The sequence below is a fragment of the Lineus longissimus genome, chromosome 6 (genome assembly GCF_910592395.1).
Source record: "Lineus longissimus chromosome 6, tnLinLong1.2, whole genome shotgun sequence".
Taxonomy (NCBI): Eukaryota; Metazoa; Nemertea; class Pilidiophora; order Heteronemertea; family Lineidae; genus Lineus; species Lineus longissimus.
In genome coordinates, this window is record NC_088313.1 from 8,180,707 (window position 1) to 8,199,941 (window position 19,235).

Here is a 19,235-nt window from a genome sequence, read left to right on the forward strand (position 1 = left end):
GCCGAACTATACGAGCAACTCATCAATGACCTATCAAGATATGATAACTGAGCCTCGGACCTATGGCTCTGTCCCTGTGAAGTCCCTTCCAGTACAGGAGATTATGATAACTCCCGTTAAAGTCACAATCTTGCTTAAGTATTTTGCCATCAAAACAACATTAACATGAACTTTGCAGTGAGGTGTACTCGTTAAAAGTGATATTAGAGTTACACTTCCTTTCATAGCAATCATAGGGGTCAATCCACGGGACTATTAAGAATGTGGTGATCAACATTGACCTTTGAGAGCCACATATAAAAAACGGAACAAAAATATTTCTTTTCCTTTCTAATGTGGATAAATCGTTCCTTTATAAGCCCATGGAGGAATCATATCAATATACTGTAATACAACAATGATAAGTCATGGTCATAATTATTATTTTACATTGACCACTGATTTTGAAGAATTACTCAGTCTAAGATATTGCTACAAAACGACGAATGTGAGTTATATCGAGTGGGCATAAAAAATGGGCCATACTTTGATACTCGAGATCTCTGAAACCCTCTGATATCAGCTAATACAATAAAAACCACCATTTCCTACGTATATAGAACAAATTTCAGTTCCATCCTTTAAGCTTTCTGTTCATGGGACCAAAATCAAAAGGCTATGTTTTCATTTTAACCTGTGTACAGACTAAGCTATTACCCTGAAAAATCGTCAGTATATTAACAACATCATGCCATTTTGATGTCTACAGTTTGAGAGGGTTTGAACAAAGGATATTGGAGGAATGCAGCAGCAAAGTACGGCCCATTTTTTATGCCCACCCGATATATATATTATATGCAATATCAGTTATTCTTGGCTTTGTGAAGAAAATGTCTCTTGTTCCAAGTTATTTGCACTCGTTTCTGCATGTGACACTTGATTATAGGCATTTTCAGTTGCGTCTTATACTACAGGACGTTTTTGACACCCTGTATCTATGAACAACTGAGAAATCGGTTGATATCGTTCTCCTATTTTTTTGACAGGCTGTATCAAGTAGCCTCAAAACTTTCATGTTAAATATTATACATGTATCTATATTTACAGATTAGAAAGTGATTTGAACACAATCGAACCGTAGTTTCTTCTGAAATTGGTCTATAGGCCTACACCAAAATATTGGACATTACAAGAGAAGTGGAAGTGATTACCAGTGAGGCAAATGTTACCCCGGCTGGGGTGGAGATCCTGTAAACAGTAAGGGGTAAAGAATCAATAAAGGTGGAGTTATCCCAAAAACTCCCGATTTATTTCTTGGCAAATTGGCTGGCCCTACTCGGCCAATGTTCACATGTACATTCAAGATTTCCATCATGAAATACATACAAGGTGGTTCTACTTCAATTCTTTGTTCATTTCTTGCACCAAAACCGTGGTGTCACTTGGCATAGTCTTGTCTCTAGGAATTCCAGAACAGAGTGTAACATCACCAAGATATAGACTCACTGTATGAAGGATGTCCTCTCCATCTCGTCTCCAAGTTAATTCAATTCAAAGTTACCAGTGAGTCCCAGGAACCAAGGGTTAAGTTCCCTTTTCCACCAAAGTCTACCTCAACAACTATGGTGTGATGTCACAACCAGAGCATAGAACACAGAGGGTTCATCCCATTCAACTATACTCACTCAGATCCACAAGGGTTAATTCACTCTCAACTAAGTTCTATGCTACCAACCTATTTGTATTACAGTAGTATATATGTGGTCCCAATGACCCCAAAGCATGAGACTATTTTCACTAGTACATCATTAGGCCCAATCTAAAACAAGGGGGAAAATAGTCCCCAAAGCCCTGTCATCTCAAATGATCACAAACAACAAACTGTTTTCAACCGAAAATCAACATTCAACATTCTACAACCAGGTTATTTTGCGATTATACTAATTGACTACATCATCATTGTACAAGCAGCATCAATGATTACCTAAGGTCTAGTCAGTATAACATTCGGAAATATCAATGGCAGACAACTGGAGAAACCACAGTTGTATGAATAAATCAATCAGTAAAACTACACTCAAATAGCATTTGGATACTCTAAAAACATATTCAAACGGTCACTGGTAGATATGCAGAGCCAACCCATCTATTTACCATAAGGCAATACGCATGCCATGTCATTAGGTAAATAGCCAATGGCCACAAGGCCTAACTTCACGCTCTTGCCAGTGATCAATAGGCCTAGAATAAAGCACCGTGTGATCATACTGGTCATTCAGGTGTACATCATAAAAATTAGCCAATCGCTGCGGAGGACTAGGACTAAGGTAGTGCCTATTTAACTTCGGGGGCGGAGACTCCTCAGTTAATGAAGTGACCGTTTGAATATGTTTTTAGAGTATAAGCAACAGACAGCTGGAGAAACCACGGCTGCCTGAGTAAATCAATAAAACATTCAAATAACATTTGAAAACATCAGCAGCAGACAGCTGGAGAAACCACGACTGCCTGAGTAAATCAATAAAACATTCAAATAACATTTGGAAACATAAGCAGCAGACAGTTGGAGAAACCATGACTGCCTGAGTAAATCAATAAAACATTCAAATAACATTTGGAAACATCAGTGGCAGACAGCTGGAGAAACCACGACTGCCTGAGTAAATCAATAAAACATTCAAATAACATTTGGAAACATAAGCAGCAGACGACTGGAGAAACCACGACTGCCTGAGTAAATCAATACAACATTCAAATAACATTTGGAAACATCAGCGGCAGACAGCTGGAGAAACCACGACTGCCTGAGTAAATCAATAAAACATTCAAATAACATTTGAAAACATCAGCAGCAGACAGCTGAAGAAACCACGGCTGCCTGAGTAAATCAATAAAATAAAGCATTTAAATGACGAAGTGAGGATAGGCACAAATATTGACTTTAGAAACTATGAACTGTCACCGCCTAAACTTAAATCTTGTCAAAGGAATTGGTGAATGGATTTAATAATATTGCATCTCGGTCGAGTCTCTTGCTCTCTGCACACCCTGTTCCACCTCGTTCAGATGAGTAGTGGCAATAGACAGTTGTACTCAAATTTAGAATACACTAATAATGTACCTTGCGTTAGGGCGTCTTTCCGCCTCATAATCGGTGCAACAGATGATGGCATTCATAATGCCGATGGAGCACTGCTCTGGAGTTGGGATTCTTGGCTTTTCTTTCTTTAACATCTTGTTTTTGATAACTTGCAGTGGGTCAATTTCACCATCAGCTGACCAGGCGTCTTCCTCAGTAAAAAGTTCTGTCATTGTAACCCCTATAGCCCAAATATCCGATTTGAAGGTCGCCTTCGCATTCAACAGGAGGCATACCGGCGCCATGTAAGCAGGAGAATCGGCGCCCACGCCTGTCATGGTCGTGGTAGCTGCCGTAAGGGATTTCATCTTGCTCAGTCTGAGGTCCCAAATCTTGGTCGTGAAGCATCCATACCTTATTAGTATGTTCGCCGACTTAATGTCTATGTGTATAATTGGCGGCACTAGGTTGTGGAGGTATGCCAGGCCTTGTGCAGACATGCGAGCTACGTTTACTTTGTCAGCTTTTTTTAGACCCCATACGCTGCTTCGTGGCGTCGTCGAAGATGACATCCTCCATGTTTGTACCATCAATGAATTCACTGACCAAGTATATCATGTCAGGTTCTTTCAACACTTCCAAGAACTGAACCAGGTTTGGGTGTCTTATCTTAGCATTGACATTTGCTTCACTCTCTACCATTCTCATTACCTGGGCTGATTGGTTTACTCTTTTCGGCAATTTGATGGCTTTCACTTCAACGTCACATCCAAGCCACTTTCCTCGGTAAACTGTCCCGAACGAACCCGTGCCGAGCGGACGTAGGTGATCAATCTGTAGATCGTCAATGGTGACCTCAGGCGGGGCGGATTTGTGTGAACTGGTGGCAGCAGACTCGACAGCGGCAACAGTGACTATCTTGATGTTTGTTGATGTATCCGTAAAATTGCCATGCGTCACTCTGCAATGGTATGTGCCAGGATCTTTGACGACGTATAAACATGAGGATCCGCTGGAAACAACTGTTCCATCCTTGACCCAATCAAACTGAGTTTGAGTTATGCTCTCACCATGGTATCCTGTCACGATTCCAATAAGAAATGTGGTGCCGTCATAGCCCCACACCTCGTTTGGCTGGTGAATGATGATTCCTTCAACTCTCTCAGGTGCAGATGGAAATAGACAATTAGTCTCGAATGAAAGTCTTCCGTCTGTTTCACTGTCAAAGTATACGACATCGATCAGTTCCTTTTTTCCAATACTTAAGTTGGATACCCTGAACCCATACAAGCATGGGTTATACCGATTATTGTCCATTAACTCAGGGTCGTCGGTGGCTGATAGTTCTTTGCACTGGCTCACAGAACTAAGTTTTACAACAGACGGTAGCCCTGAGTGTACCGATGCCTTTTCCTTGATGAACGTGATACTCATTGACTGTGGTGGGAGACTCTTTCCACCAATTTCCATAGTTAAAGGTTTTGTTTGTGATAGCGGCATTTCGGCGGCAGTTGTCTTTGCTCCTGATGAATTATGCGGCGTGATCGTCTCAAAACTACTTGTTTGTTGGTCCGTCCCCAATGCTGCAGAGGCATTCGAAATAGATGCGTCAACCTCTAACATGCTCTTGGTCATAAGGTTCAGCGTACATCGCGAAGTGTACAATCCGCGGCCCTTCAGATATTCACCGAAATTTGCCGGCTTTCCTTGCTTATCTTCTAATCGTTCAATTGGGTTTCCTCCATAATCGGCCAATGCTACCGCCATATCTTTGAGATCACCATAAATGGATGTTCCTCCCTCAAAGACGACATCTTTTCCCTCCCTTATTATGTCATCCACTTGCAATGAAAGAGATGGTAAGGGAATTTGCCTCACACTACCACCGTCTTTCAGGGCCACATGTTTATATCCACGAGCCTTATAGTGTAGCCATCCAAGCCGTATTTTTGGATTCTTCCTTCGGGAAGTCATTGCAACCTGTAAGACAAAAACATAGATCCAATTTAGAAATATGATGCAAACTTTTTCGCACCAGCTTGTATCCCACATGCAGACAGCAAATATATGTCACTTGTGTAGATTATACTGTATTCAACGTTCAGGTGATGTAATGACGCACCTCTTTTGAGAATCTGTGAAAAACTGCCTCCGCGGCTTGGCACTGCTATCTGTCAAACCGGAGTTTCTCATCTGTTTAAGACATGATTGCCATGCAACTATATGTACTCGTAATTCTGTTCTCTACCGTCCACTATGTGGTAAATTATAATGTTAGGACTCCCGATAGGAGCCTGTAGAATGGTCTTACAATAAAAACCTTGTGGGCTCAGACATCTACATGTACCACTATATAAGGATGTATTATAAATGTTCAAATTTTTAACATTAGATGACGGAATAGGCCAGGGAGAATAACGGCCGAAACGTGCAGGTAAGTGAGATTGAAAAATCAAAACATAAGAAACCGTTAACTTTACGACAATTGTAGAATTTGTAAATCACATGTGATAGAAGGTCTACATAATCTCTATTACAAAACATCCTTATCATCATATCATAAAGTCACCGTCCTTGTCGGGTGACAGCGTTTTAATTTTCAAACCTGACTATTATGACCAAACGTACGTACATTCGGCTTGTCTTTCTCTTTATTTGTGGACTTGCATCCAGTCTTCTTCCCTTTCTGTTCTCTTATCTTTTGCATAATCTCTTTTATTCTCACGTCTCGATTATTGTTGCAGTCTCCACTGGCACCTGTAAAAGAACAATTTTATTTTACTATCAAGTGAATAGTATATTAACAATTACCACAGATACAGGTGGTTTTGCCAAAACACCGTCGATATACAACCTCTGTTGTCACACTAGTTCGTTGTTTATCAACTCTAGGCATGCACAAACTAAAATGAGCATGCATGCGCACTTCAATGAATAGGACTATATAGGTTTCAGTGTAATACCCAAGAATCCCTTCGAATATCCTTCAAATGTTATTGTGCATTATAGCTGAATGAGGGAGGGCCTCACCCAAGGGGGATAGAAACCTTGCTGTGACGCCATTTTGGATGACATTTGGACGTACATTGCCCCCTGCTGTCTTCCCCGATCAGGTGCACCACATACCACATAACTAACGTCACACAAATCATTCAAATGCTGTCCTAGCTCCTATACCTGTAGTATATAACTGAAGCCTATCAACCCAAAGAATGAAGAATGTTTTTAATGTAACTTTGCAATCAACTACTAAGTTACGAACGCGTCTCCATCAGCTGATCAGGGAAAGAAAATGGCTTGCTGTAGACTAGCCGGACTGAAACCCAATCCCTATCGTTTCCGACGGGTCTGAGCTCATTACGATGCCCATAGCTAGCTGTACTGTTACACATGCGAAAATTAGGTTGGCAATGGTATCCGACACACAGCCCGCCGCGATACACCTATATACTAGTATTGCACATATAGGCCTACAGGTTGCCTGTCACGGCCAGTACTAGTTTACAAGATGTTGGCCTATGTCTCAATGTGCAGTATCCGTGTTGCAGCTGCAGCCTTGTCGACAGAACCAGCCTGACTTACCCAACTCTTCCATCGTAAATTGTCCGTCCTTTTCTATAAGAAAACAAAATGAATCACCGCCAACCTCATCTCTGACCGTAATGGACTCCATTGTTTTAGGTCTTGAAAAGGTAGAAATAAAAATCTATATGATTGGTTGGGATGCCTCACAATATGTAAAATGGCATCTCATTGGTTGTTTGATAACTTGAAACTCGAAACTCGAAATTCGAAGTGATATTTCAAGTTTCAAATTTCAAATATTGAACATTTGAAATTTGAAATTAGAAACTCAAATGAGCCTTCTGGGCTTTCCTATAATTTGGCACTTGTCACTTGTCCAGTTGTCAGTGTTCACTGATGGTGGTGCACATGAACCAAGGCTATTGCATGAAGGAACGCCAACATGACAATGTCCTTGTAAGTTGCACTGGTAAATGTATTGCAGGAATCTCACCAGTCAGAACAATCCGATTTTAAAACACAAACTGGTATACATGATATACGAACACTTCAGTTTAATAAAGTCTCAAGTGAAGGGTAAGAGTACAATATGGCAACACAAGAACATCAAAGGGTAAGAAAATAGGCCCTATAACATGGCAAAACAACAATATCGAAGTCTTCACATGATGTTCAAGTCTATCGATTTCAAATACTAAGTACTTCCAGAATTAATGCAGGAATACATGTAACTCAGCAACCTTGCAACATCACAGATTTATGCAAAGTTAGAACACTCTAGCTCAACACTTAACAGTGAATACATCACCACTTGAAAATAAAAGATATCTCCAATCACCCACACAACGGATGCGCAGCTAGGCTAACCGAAAACACCGGTGATGCAAATGGGCATCATTGGAAATACATTTCATTTTTTAATGGATACTGTATGTAAGCAGAGCTCAGCCATCCGGCGGCTACTGCACATACATACATCACCACTTGAAAATGAAAGAGATCTCCAATCACCCACACAACGGATGCGCTACTGGGCTAACCGAAAACACCGGTGATTCAAACGGGCATCACTGGAAATACATTTCATTTTTTAATGGATACTGTATGTAAGCAGAGCTCAGCCATCTGGCGGCTACTGCACATACATACATCACCACTTGAAAATGAAATACCAGCAAGTTATCAGTCACCCACACCATTGAGCTGTCTTACTCTTTGAGCCTCTTACTTTGAATGTAAAATACATATGTATGACATTGATTCATTGGTTTTCATTAGCCCATTTATCATGTTTATCGGGCACATTAGATCAGAGAAACTACTGCTTCATTTAACTTGAGAGAACGTAGCAAGTTCCTGGACTACCAGTATGTACTTTCTTGGGGAGAACATGATCTAAACTTCTGGTTGCAACTCAAAAAGCTTGAGCTACGACTTGAATTTTGGTTTGGGACATGTTTGCAACAATTCATATTCAAGAACTTGGTAGCACTGTCTGGCACTTGTCGGATATTCCAAGTTCAGAATGAAGTAACAAGCCAGTAGTAACAGCACTATGTTGAGAACTGTGGTCTCATCATTTTTAGCTTTGGCAAAGATTTTTTTGTCAATGATAACAGATGCCTCTTTGACACTGTCCAGGGTTCCAATAACGTGCAGGAAAGGTTGGCTTTTTGAAATCTTTGATAGGTCGAGCTGATCACCATCATATACTACCAAGTATTTTCTGTTGTCATCCCGAACAAAATGTTGAAATATTTTCTCAAGGATGGTTCCATCACCTGCAAAGAGATTGACAAATCAAGCCTACACAAGTAAACAATTATTGAATGCAATTTCAGGGATGACTTTCGAGACACCAGATTGCCCGAGATGATTTTCACTGGCCCACGAAAGCTCGAGACAGCTAGGATTATGCATTCAGTTATTTGGAAAGAGTTGGCATGTTTTTTTCTTATGGCCACTTTGTCTAGTTTTCAACGCTTGCACTCGGTTCAATCAGGATATACGATATATCAGCAAAAATTTAGTCAACTGGTCAGAATGGATGAACAGTGCACATTGATCAACAAGGTAGACTCAAACTGCCAAGCCTATGACCATAAAGAATTGTATCACCATCAGGGCTTTCGGGGACCTGAGAACCAGGGTCAAATACCCCTGAAATTGGAAAAAGACCCTCTGTCTTGAACATTGCTAATGGACTTAATGAAGGAGGACTCCTCCATTTTCATTTGACCCCTGTATGATCCAAGAACTCCAGCAAAAGCCCTGTTGTATGGTAAAAATTTAACTTGTTAACAGTACTTACAATATGGGTTCTTTAAATGGTAATAAAGGAATAGCTTACTTACTAGATTCACTTTTTCCCATTTTTTTCTTTAAATTTTTCCAGTTATCTTCCATGGAATTGATGGATTTCTTCAGATTCAATTCCACCTGGAGAATGCACTGAAAGTATAAAAGGAATAGAAATTGGCTTCACACAATAATTAATGCATTTTGCAGTACATTCATTCACCATGTTCATTACAAACCACTCTTTCTCAGTATATTTTTAACTTTTACCTTGTTTTCCAGTGATGGGTCACATGCAGTGTTGTAAAGGTGCAAAACTGGACAGCGATGCAATGACGAAGTTGTTCAAAACCACTACTCTCAGGGGTAAAAAAATCAATGAATTTGATGGCGGGACTAGTCCTTGTCAGGAGCTAGTGACTTTCAAGTTCAAACTGGATCTTTTTACCCCTGTCGGTAATATGCAACAAGCCAAAAATGAGTCGTCCTGCTAGGAGTTGGAGTTAAAATATATCCAGTAGTCCGTATGATCACTACTAGGGGTTGGATGGGTTAACAGACAGTTTACCATACTTACAAATCTAGGCTGCTTGTAGCAGGGGAAAGCTTTAATGACCTCATCACTCCTTGTTGAGCCACCTAGTGAATGGATCCATGTCATCCTGTTCTTTGAACCTTTCCTGAATAAGTTGTTTACAACTTTATCGTTTGGCGACTTCTTTTTTAACTCGGTCTGCAAAGCTTGATTATGCCGTTCCTGACTCTCAACATCTTCAACGTCACTAGGATTTCCATCTTCTTCACTTGGAATATCTCCTTCTACTTCACCATCATTTTCCTCTTCATCTTCTTTCGGCAGTGATGTTACCTTGCGAGTTTGATGATTGTTTGCTTTCTTCCTGAGGGCATATGAAAGAGCATAGTGCTGTCCTCTAACTTCGTCATTGCAGGCTAAGACAGGGTATTCCCTACACAAATTTAACGATATTAGATCAAGTTCCGGCTTCTTGGGCTTTCTTTTCATGGCAGAAAACATCATTTCATATATAGCATTGACTATAAGTTTACAGTTCTTGTAGTTTTCAGAGAAGGTACTTTTGCTTGTATTGCTAAGGTACTTTTGATGTTCCTTTGCCAGCGGAAATGGAAAGTCAATTCCAATTGGATACACGAACACTGTGCGCGATGACTTCTCAAGCTTTTTTGACATACATGTACTATCTGAAGTTTGATTCCCTGCTCTAGATGGAGAAGGCCCAAACTTTTTGAACAGTAATCTTTTGCAGGGCTTTTTTCTAGTTGGAGTAGTATCCTCACTACATGCACTACCAGCAGCTGTCGCATATCGCGTAATGCCGTTTAATTTGCTTGCAGCGCCGTCTGTATTCTGGATGAAGAACTACGCTGTCTATCGTTGACGTCGACGGCTAAATGAGGTTTCGCGGTAATTTGGGTCGCGTACACACACTTTTGATAATTAGATCCATTCTAAATTGGTGTAGAAAAAGGTTTTCTCTCTGAAAAACGCTAAAAAATGAATATAAGCTCTCATTCGCCGCCGGAATCGAGTGTAGAACTGACCCGGAACGACACGCGCCAAAAGGGATAACATGGCCTAAATGCCGTTTCCCAATATGTGACATGCATTTCTACAGCCGTACAGTGTCTCCATCTCGCGGGATTCAAACTAAACTAATTGTTAATAGGCTAAGCTTGAATTACAGCTTCATAGAACCATGATGAGGGCGAAATTTGCGTCGGAAATAATAATTTTCCATAGGATGTATAAGTGCGAGCCCACTAGGAATTTATTAGGGACTGTATGAGGCTTTAGGAATGATTTCAACTAGGGTTTTAAAGCAAATCCACATTGAACAGGTGACTTGTTTTGACTACTGACTGTGATTACTAAGACCAACACTCAGCAGGCCCCCACCTCCTTCGGGGGGGGGGAGGCTAAATCTCCAGCCCCAAAAAAATAGAGATCCGGCCTGATTTTCCTCAGTCAGCTTGTGCAGGGGTCATGGTTTGGGGGCAGCAACGTGAAACATGTTCTCCCAGGAGGAAATTATTCCTGGGGGTCAGGACTGAGGGGGGAGTAGGAGGGGGTCCCGATGGGAATCATTCACTTTGGATGGACGTGACAGCGTGACTAGAGACAGACTCCTGTTGCCAAATGGGGACAACTTCTTCGGCTTATTCACAAGGGGCCTCCACTATGGTCACTCTCGGACCACTTATTCTCCTGCGGTGGCTTGTCTTAAATCTTTGGTGAAGTCACTTGCAATCTAATCCTGGTATCCAATGGTATGCCTAATGATGACAAGGTTAAATACAACATTACAAAACATTTCTCATTTACTTCAATTGTTTTTGGCTCACCGTTAGGGGAGTCTATACGATAGCCCTGTGTCCGTCGTCGTCCGTATCCTGTGTGGCACGTTTCTTAACCGCTTGACCCAGAAAGTTCATACTTGGTGTGTGGGTACCCCTAGGTAAGACCTTCCTTCAGAATGAAAATCAGCGCAATTTGACTGCTGGTCTGCCATATAGGGGGCGCTCTTTGAAAACCTATTTTTGTCATTTTGAAGCTTATGGTTAAAGCTAGAGCGATGAAAATTTTATGGTGGGTGTATCTAATAAAGGTACATCACATATCACACGGGTTTTTGATTTGACGTTCATTTCAAGGTCACAGAGGTCGAACTCTAAAATTTCTTTGATCATTGCACATTTTTTTGCTATTGGTCATTGACTCTCCAAATTTGATATGTAGACACCTATTGGGCATCTCTACATGTTGACACAGATTTAGGTCAGTGTGACCTACTATTCAGGTATAAGTAGGTCAAGGTTAAAAAAGCCCATTTTTTTATTCCAGCAGATTGAAGTTTGAAATGAAGTTTTAGAGGTCGGCCTGATATAGAGGTTTCGATATTAAATAGATTAATTTCTTTTCATATCACTAGGTGGCGGTATTGTGCAAAAATGTCAGTTGGCACATTGCCAGCAGTTTTGAATTTGGCGGTTCGAGGCTATCCGTCGGGGTATCCCAGATGCGCATTGTTGTACTGCGCCACTAGATCTACATACTACAAGAATGGAAGACAGCCATTTTATGAATTTGAAGCGAGACGAAGAAGGAATTAAATCACCTTGAATAAATGCTAAAACTTAATCATCCGCTCTTCGGATGAGGTCGTATGTGTTGATTACATTCTTGTGATTGGTTTGAGGTGATTAGTTTGTCCTCATTGCCGGTTGTTTTAGAAAATTTTGACTGTGATTGGAAGGTAAAATGAGAAACTTGTCACACTGTTCTTCGGTTTGGAATGGGGATAGTCAATGCAGAGCCAGTTGGTACAAGCTGCCTTGCGAATCGGGGTGGCGTAATAATACTGTGAAAGAACAATAAAATGATGAATTGTAGCAGTGTGTGTCAGAAATTATGTGATTTCCATTGCATTTGACGATCCCAAAGTTTCGAGAGTATGGCAAAATGGCCGCTGCCGTCATTGAAGATTAGCGTCAAGCCGGAACCTTTCGTTACAATGTGGGCTTTTAAACACAAGTTAATGGTTTATAATCACCCAGACGCTATTCATTAGGTAAACCTCTACTAAAAACACTTGCTTTAATTTTTGTAAACATGTCATGAGTGCTTAAAAAGAACCATTTTTGTGATTGTTTTTCGTCGCTGTAGAAATGTACACAGTCAGAGTCAGTCAGTGTGTCAACACAACAACGGTGTTAGTATACACATGAATCCATGATACACGGAGCTGAGACACGAATGTAAACATTTGCCTGTTGGGTCGGAAGGAGTTCACCGTTACCGATCACTGCCCCAAGAAAGGTCATCTGAGCTGGTTGACTAAAGTAGATGATGATAATGATGAAAATGAAGCACTGCTGCAGCTGTCATCAGTGCTTTTATAGTTAGGCCTTCGTAGTATAGTCGGATTCATAAGTAAATGTCACTGACTGCCCTTTTGGGTCGCTGTGCAAAAACTATTGGGCCGATTTCTTCAAAGTTTGGTTTTTCTTGAATCTAATTTCGGGACCCAACACAATTTCCAGGTTAGAGATTTGCAAATTATAAAGAAAAAAATTGGCCATTTTTGGGGAATCTGGAGGGCCCGATTTTTTTTTATTGATAGTTCTAAATGAAACTTGGCAGCTTTAAAGATACACACGAAAAAAAAATTAACCTGAACATTTCAACAAAATGCATCCAGAAATAAGCAGTACAGAGGAGAAAATGTCAAAATCAATACACTACGTCAATGTACACCAATACATACAACAATTTTTTTTTCGTAACCATGGTTACTGAAATATGAAAATCCTCTTAGGTCCCGAGATTAGATTCAAGAAAAACCAAACTTTGAAGAAATCGGCCCAGTAGTTTTTGCGCAGCGACCCAAAAGGGCAGTGACATTTACTTATGAATCCGACTATAGGGCTGTCTTGTAACTATGTTATTGTCTCAAAAATGAATACAAACTGCTACCTAGTTACTCAGTACATCATATTCTATACTGTGCATTCCTTGCTTCAATTGTTCTTGTATCATATTTTTCAACATTTCTCTCTAATCGCAAGCCGAGGATAAATACTCCTTTCAAGATAGCGTAATCACACGCAATTCCACAGGTACATCCCATTCATTTGAAATTTCGGCCAATGACAGCAGGTTTTACAAAATGTAAATGCGCTGTTTATTTTCAATAGTCACTGAGTAGCTAAGACACATGTAAACCCGTCTTAATTGGCCAGAAAACATCTCTCAGCTTCTCCCACAAATAACGATTCACTTATTCCAACGTCAGTAACATGTGCACGCGGAAAACAATACGACTACCTCTATTTTTTTTAAGACAAACCCACCATCCCACAACTATTGCATGATTAACCCCTAACAATGACAAGTTCTTCCTCATACTTTCCCTTTCATATCGACAGGTGAGCACAATGGCCCTGGCCATTTCATTATTGACTAAAATAAACTATGGAATTTTCAAAAATCACAGAATGTAATCAAAATAAAATTAGAAAAAGAACATAAACAAATAATACCAGGGCACTTTCCCCCCCCCCCCCCCCACCACCACCACTCAGTCAAAATATGTAGCAGCTCAGAGAGTAATCATCTCCCGAGATATCTTACAGTAATGGTTTGAACATGAAGGAAACTTCCAAAATAAGTGCTTATCAGTAGCGAACCATAGTAATACATGTAATTGAATCATCAAAAACGAATACCAGGGCACTTTGCCCTCAATGTCAGCTTGAAATGTTACTGTACTATGCTAGTACTTTGCTTTGGGCATCGTCTTAGGACAGTGATTGATCCGATGCTTCTGTGATTTGACTTGTTTCACGCCAAGTCCTTTGTCTTCTAGAATGTCAAGTCTGTTACACTTCTGGAAAATCTGCTGGAGAGCTTCTAAGCCCCTGTGATTTGAACCACGGAAATATGATTTGGTCAGAACATCATTTAACTTTTCACATCCCTGTTGGAAAAACTTGCGCAGACTACCATGCAAGGACAACATTTCTGGTAAATGCGCTGCAAAGATATGCATGTAGGGAGTGATATCTTTTGCTTGGCGAATGATCAGATACATTTCCAACCATGCTTTTGTTCTGGCCCTGATTGACTGAACTAACAGTGGGGTGATTGAGTTCTCCTCACCAGTTACATCTTTGTATATAGCATAAAAGCTATTCCAGAGATTTTGAACCACTTGGATTTTGTCGGGAGATAGAAATGGCAAGATCTTTGCAACATCAATCACCTTGTGCAAAGCATGATACTCTGGCCCTCTAAGACTTTTGGCTTTTAATCCAGGATTGTTGCTTTTCTGCACATAGAATGAGAAGGAGATGCCATGTTTGTTCATGTAATTTTCTAAATTGATCATGTGGTCACCTTTTTCACTAGGAGATTTCTTTGGGTTTTCCACTGCATCTTGAAACTTGACCTGATCAACAATGTAATCAAATAGCTGATCTGAAATTCTCAAGAACATGTGCAGAGGGTCAACAACTATCCTGGCTACAGGAATCCATGGGAAGAGGGGCTCCTCTTTCATGCAGAAACGCTTCTTCCCCTTTGCCTGAAGACACTGCCTCATTTCTTCCATTGTCCTACAACCTTTGGTCGGATCTTTGATTGACCATTCTCGTTCAGCATCACAAAACTGTTGTTTGGGGCATTTGCACTAAATGCAAGGGAAGTTGCAAGATGGTGCTTGTAGCCCACATACACACGTCAGAAACTTATAGTCTCCACAGAGGTATTGATCTAACAAGTATGTGGTGCCATTTACCATAATAGAGTCCTTGTTTGCTAGGCTTGGGAGACTAGAAGCCAATGCAGTCTTGAGATTCTGGTAGGTTTCCTTCCCATGGTAGAGGAGAATAGGATAGTTGCCAGTAGCTGCCATACAGCGTTGTTCTTGCAGCACTGTGAAACCAAAGTTGACTACATTGACATTTCAGCCAAATGAAGAGCCATCTCCATTTAGCTTAGTGCCAATGCGGTCTCCCTCAAAGCCTGCTTGACACAACCCTTGGATTCTTTCAGACACTTTGGAATCGAAATCCTGACACACCAAATCAATGCCATTTGTTGTCAATGCTGACATATCTAATGAAGCATTCAGCCCTTGTTTTTCACTTCTGATGTGATGAAGACGAGGTAGATACCGGTGAGTCATTGCCAATGCATGATATGCTTGCTCACAAATATTATGCCTGTCTAAGGTCATCAAAGTTTTGTTCACTTTCTCCTTCCTTGCCAATTCAGAGTTTTCTTTCATTTCCTTCTCTTCAAGAATTTCAATAATCAAGCCTTCATCAGATGGTGTTGCATTTTCAGGCAAATATGAGAAAGTGACAGATGAAGGTACAAGACGCAGGGCTTTTGCAAAACTTAACTTGCTTCTGCAAGTTACCATTATTTTCTTCTTTAGGCGCCATTTTTGTGCACGAGAGTATGATTTGAATCACTTGTTAATTTTTGATTCGAGAAGGAGTTGTTTTGCTCTGAATTGGTCAAGGGCAGAGATCTCAGTTTTTAGCTTTTTGTTTTCAAGAAGATGTACCCTCGTTGTTTCTTTTTGGTTATCTAATTCTTCCAACAAGTTGCTGTGTCGAACAGTGTATGGTACATGCCATTGCCAGTAGAGCTTACCAGAATGAAGTTTTTTTTCAAAGTTTATCTTTGTTTGACCGCCTTTTCGGTAGGCTTCTTTGTAACCTTTTCGAATCTTGTGAAGACAATTTTTCAGGTTTGCCATAGTCTGTTCTGATTGTTTAATGTCAATGCACTTGTCTTTGGAGATGGCCACAATAATTTCTACAACTGTCGTCTTTGTCAATGGCGCTTTCACAGCATCTTTCTGGATGGGCTGCTCAAGTATGAAAGACCTGAAATGGAAAGTGCAATTAAGTTGCTTGCAGACTGACATTTTAATCCAATGTTGACGACAACATATTTGTATGGAATATCAGAAAAACACCCTATTTTCTTTCATACTGTGAGAGGGGTTGGTTGTTGAAGTAAATTTGCTGCAAAGTGAAAATTTCCAGTTACCAGTACATATACCAGTGCCTTTATGCTTCCAACTATAGCTGAAGCAAGACCTGCACCTTTCGTCTCTTCTACTGTGTAGGGTAGAAGGTTCTGAGGAGATGCAAAATAATATTATGTCTGACTCTGAGGTTTTTAAAATTCATTCATAACTTACTTTTTAATGCGCACCGCGCCTTCTTTCATTGGTGTAGGATGCTGGCTGTTGGAGATCATTCTTATTACCAAGCTTCTTTACGAAGGAGACATGCATCTCAATTGTCGTTTGATATTGTCCTTTTGATCGTAAGGTTAGCCAGCGTTTCCAATTCCTTGGTAAAATAGTCTTGAGATACATCTCGGTGTTTGCAACCACATCCGAAGTGTTGGTAATACGATACTTGCATGGTCACCATGATTGTTCATAATTCGCGTTTCCCAATACTGGCCGAAGAAATTGTCCATACAACGGAAGTTCTTTACCGTGTACAGCAATCTCCTCTGTTCACGTTGTGGAAGCTTTCTAAGTTTGTGCTTGGGAAATACCCTTCCGAACTGGGCTATCGTTGTCGGTAACGAAAATTGGACTTTTCTAATGCCTTGTCTTCCGATAGTTAAACTTTTCTGGAAAAGTTCAAGTAGTTCTTGAATGAATGTCGTGTCCTCTGTCCTCGAAAAAATAGATTTGACTGCATCTGCTGACACCCACTGGTCCCACTTTCCACTACAGCCTGTGTAGTGGACGAAATACCTGGAAATATAAGAAAGACAATTCATGATGTATATGCACTAGACTTCAGATCGGAGTCATTCTATGCAGATCTTCATGTACGATACTGCCAAAAATCATGCATCTCCTGCCAGTGTTTTTAATGTGGGAGGGAGCAGGTGTCTTGGGTAGGAGTTGCCCCAGGGTAAATAGTATCTTGGAAAGCATCTGACTGGGCAATGAATAATTGTCCTCAGTGTGAGCGGGGGGGGGGGGGGGAGCAAATACTGGTAGGCCTAGGCTACTGTTCCCCAATACTGTGAGGCAGCTTTGTGTCCTGCTGGCTGAGGAGTGAAACATCATTGACATATACATGACATAGGGCCAATTTAATTATTGTACATACATGATCGAGGCTGACATGTCTGCCTTTGTAGCCTGTGCGTACATTAGTTGTATGCATGGTATGTAGTATACACACGACAGTGAGTTGACACACCCGATGTGGGGGCACGAACACACGCACCTAGCTAGTATTTCAGTTGCAACTTACTTGTCTGTGTCGAAGTCGTAGTCGTTAACCTCGCAAGGCCAATACGGTCCTTTCTGTTTTCTTCTGGTCTTGATTCTGTTTGTAGTTTCATCACACGCACCGCAGTTTTTAGTGATTCGGGAAGGCCTTGGCCTGGGGCGCAAATTGTAGAAACACATGATGATGACTTTCCCGCCTGTACGCCGTGGTTGACGACTGTCGCAAAAAAGATCAATCCGTTTTGATTAATTGCATGTTCCGTAATTTATCAATGTTAAACCCTAATTTCACCCCAAGACTACTTGGAATAATTTCATATTCTACTTTAAAGTGTCCTACCGACCAAAATTGCGACATTGTTAAAAACAAATGACACACGTTGACGTCATTGGCGGGAAATTTGAATGAAACATATGGGCCTCGTATTACGCGATATGATATGGAGAGCGAGGCAGATCGTTTCACATTACAGTTAGCAGGCGTCTGTTGTCTCAAAGGATCTCCATGAATAGACGTGACAGATGCAGGTGTGGCGGACTGCTTACAACTAGCAGCAGCAACAGGTACATCATCATGTGGTGAACAAACACGATTAACAGACAACAGTTGTGTCGAAAAATCTGTATTAACCAGTGTACGGCCAGGGGTGTTGGACAGCTTATTGGTGCGGATGGGTTCATCACATGGCGAACAAGCATGATTAGCAGGTGTCCATGGACTCGAATACGATGCATGAATGATTGATGGTTGACTTGCATCTGTTACCAATGGCATGAATGGGTCAGTCGACAAGGCACCATGATCCTGATGCTGACCATCCAGAAGGAGGAGACTTTTTCCAACAGAATCTGACATGCTGATCTGGAAGAACAATATGTTAAGTTAAATCATCAATTTACTGCATATCTTTTAGCTCCTTTACAATCTCCGCAAATGATCCCTTTCGTAACCAATGGTCACCTACACATACTGAAGAAAGTGCTTTCAAATTCGTACGGCAATGGCTTAAATCCATGTTTGTACGCTTCTTGCAGGAGTTTGCCGTAACTGTAAACGTCAGATTTAGTTGAAAACGGAGATTTCCTTTCCAACACTTCAGGTGCAATCCAGTACACCTTCCTCTTTGTCTCTTCAAGTTTTTTTTTTGCTACATGCCAGAAGTAGTACACTTTCTTTTCTTTTTGTGTTGCCAAGCCAAAGTCTATGATCACAGTTCTGACATTGTGAGGATTGCTGGTGAACTCAATCAGAATGTTATTTGATTTCAAGTCATTGTGTAGCCACCCTGCATCATGAGTTGATTGCATGCCTTGTGCAATCTGCAGCATGACATTTGTAAGTCATCCAGTGCAAGCAAATGCAATTTAAAAGCGTTGGATAAAGTCAGTGATGTTCTGGAGTCCTTGCACCCACTAAATTCGGTTATAATGCTTGGGTTATCCCCATCAATGATTCCATATGGGAACAAAACAGATGGATGCGAAATGGACTGTAGTATGCGTACTTCCCTCACTACATCATCCTGCTTCGTCCC

The 19,235-nt window shown here is 40.8% G+C and overlaps 1 long non-coding RNA gene across 1 annotated transcript in view; it reads right to left on the bottom strand.

The window, feature by feature from the left end:
- The window catches only part of LOC135489474 (uncharacterized), a 110,208-nt gene that overhangs the window by 69,483 nt on the left and 21,490 nt on the right, over nucleotides 1-19,235 (bottom strand). The gene's annotated exons all lie outside the window — the stretch shown is intronic.